Source organism: Myotis davidii, unplaced genomic scaffold (assembly GCF_000327345.1).
Source record: "Myotis davidii unplaced genomic scaffold, ASM32734v1 scaffold228, whole genome shotgun sequence".
Classification (NCBI taxonomy): Eukaryota; Metazoa; Chordata; class Mammalia; order Chiroptera; family Vespertilionidae; genus Myotis; species Myotis davidii.
The window spans coordinates 3,883,952-3,886,998 of NW_006300104.1; positions in this window are offsets into that span (position 1 = coordinate 3,883,952).

Consider the following 3,047-nt stretch of genomic DNA (forward strand, 5'->3'; position numbering starts at 1 on the left):
TTTCCTCAAATCTACAAAAGACCTACAACTAAAATCACAGATAATAGTGAGAACAGATGTTTTTCCCCTAAAGTCAACAAGGCAAGGATGTCCCCTCTCACTATTCAACATTGTATTGAAAAATCTTAGCTAAGGCAATAAGACAAGAAAAGGAAATGAAAGGTACACAGATTAGTAAGGAAGAAATGAAACTATTTGTAAGTGATATATCAACTGTAGAAAATCACGAAGAATCTAGAGAAAACTCTCAAAACTAAAGCAATTACAGCAAGTTTTCAGAATATTATGTTAATATACAAAGTCAATTGTTTTCTATGTACAGCAATGAAATTAGAATTTGAAGTTAAAAACTATCATTTGCATTAGTACCCACTGCCCCAAAGCAATACTTAGGTATAACTCTAACAAAATATGTACCAGATCTCTGATGAAATAAGTCAGAGATCTAAATAAATGAAGAGAGAGTCCATGTTGATGGATAGAAAGACTCAGTATTGTTAAAATGTCACTTCTTTTCAACTTGAGCCATAGATTCAATGCAATCCCAGTCAAAATCCCAGCATGTTAATTTGTGGCTATCAACAAACTGATTTTAAAATTTATATGGAAAGGCAAAAAAACTCAGCCAACACGTATTGAAAGAGAAAGAAGTCAGAGGGCTGATACTACTCAACTTCAAGGCTTACTATAAACTTCAGTAATCAAGACAGTGTGGTATTGGTTAAAGAATATACAAGATAGATTGATGGGACAGGAGAGCCCAGAAATAGACCTACACATAAAAGTGACTGACCTTGGGCAAGGAGCAAAGGCAATTCAATACAGAAAGGATAGTCTTTTCAACAAATGGTGCCAGAACCACTGATCACCTACACAGAGGAAGCTGAATCTAGACACCTATTGTACACCTTTCATAAAAGTTAAAACAGACCCAAATGTAAAACAAAATAACCTACGAGGAAACCTAGGTGACCATGGATTTGGCAATGAATTTTTATATAAACACCAGTAGTAGAACAATTCATGAAAGAAAAGTTCAATGGAGTTCAATCCTATTAAAATTAAAGACTTCTACTCTGTGAAAGGCACTGTTAAAAGAGTGAAGTCTAGCCAGTGTGGCTCAGTGGTTGAGTGTTGACTATAAACTAGGAATTCACTGTTCAATTCCCAATCAGGGCACATGCCCAGGTTGCAGGCTCAATCCCCATAGGGGGCGTGCAGGAAGCAGCCAATGAATGATTCCCATCATTGATGTTTCTATCTTTCCCTCTCCCTCTCTGAAATCAATAAAAATACATTTCCTTTAAAAAGAGTGAAAAGAGAAGTGACAGACTGAAAGAAAATGTTTGCAAAACATGTATACAACAGGACTATCCAAAAGAACTCCTAAAATTCAACAATAAAACAACCCAGTTTTAAAATAGGCAAAAAGTCTGAACAGACACTTCACCCAAGAAGATATACACATGGCAAATAAGCATATGAAAATATGCTCTATCATATGTCATTAGAGAATTGCAAATTTTAAAAAGAAAACAATGAGATGCCATTACACACCTATTAGAATGGCCCAAACACTGACAACACCTAATGCTGATGAGGCTGTGGAACAAGAGGAATTTTTCGTTGCTAATGGGGATGCAAAATGGTACAGCCACTTGGAAGACAGTTTGGTAGTTTCTTACAAAACTACGCATAATCTTACCCCCAGGAATCATGCTCCTTGGTATTTTCCCAAACGAGTTGTGTTCACACAAAAACCTGTACACAGCCCTGGCCCTTGTGGCTCAGTTGTCGTCGTCCCAGGCACCAAAAGGTGGTGGGTTTGATTCCCAGTCGGGGCACATACACAATTTGCAGGTTTGGTCCTTGGTCCGGGAGCATTCGGGAGGCACCCGATCAATGTTTCTCTCTCACATCAATGTTTCTCTCTCCCTTCCCCGCTCTAAAATCAATTTTTTTAAAGAAAGGATGAACCAGACATGGAACTTGTCTTTAAGAAACTTGAGTTAGTTACACAGACTTTTTAATGCTAAAATAAAAATTAAACACAACTTAATCCATGCTTGTTACAGCCATACAAGGATTTGAAATGCAGATGCTTCACTTCACCACCACCAAGCCAGGCAAGTCCAAGAGACACAAACCTCTGCATGTAGATGGACACAAGTGCGCAGGCCATGCTGGGCACCAAACCAAAGGCATGTACACGATGTCTTTAGCGGCCTTATTTGTAACAGCCCAAAACTAGAATCAAACCCAAAGTTTTCAAACGTAGCATGAATAAGTTGTGGCACATTCTGTGACAGAGCACTACATAGATGACATGAACAAACTATGGCCACATAAAGCCACATGCGTGACTCACAAACATAAAGAAGCCAGACACACAGGAGCACCAACTTAAACTCCACAGATATAAACTTCAAAACACGCCACACTAAAATGTCGCTGTTTAAAAAACTAAACCAGGGGTCCTCAACCTACGGCCGGCGGGCCACATGCAAATACAAATATTGTATTTGTTCCCGTTTTGTTTACTTCAAAATAAGATATGTGCAGTGTGCATAGGAATTTGTTCATAGTTTTTTTTTAAACTATAGTCCGGCCCTCCAACGGTCTGAGGGACAGTGAACTGGCCCCCCAGTGCCCTGGGCGGTCCCGGATCTACCTCCTGCTTCAACAGTGTTTGAACAGAACAGACCCAGGCTCCTTCCAGCCTCCGGCCGCCCTTCAAAGTCTTTTCCAATCACCACCTTCGGAACCTCCTCAGCCACCCTCAGCCTCTGAGACCAGCCAACACTGTTTTGTTGTTGCTGCTGCTGCTGCCAGCAGGTCCAGGGGTCCCCAAAGGTGTGGACGGAGTCGGCGAAGAAGGAATGACACGGAGACAGCGTTCAGTTGATCAGCAGCCTTGCCAGGATCTCTAGCCACAATCTCCAGCCAAGTACTGTGTCCATGTTCTCTTGCTAGGTTCTCCAGCCAGGTTCTCCAGGTTCTCCAGCCAGGTTCTGTAGCCATGCTCTCACACTAGGTTCTCCAGCCCG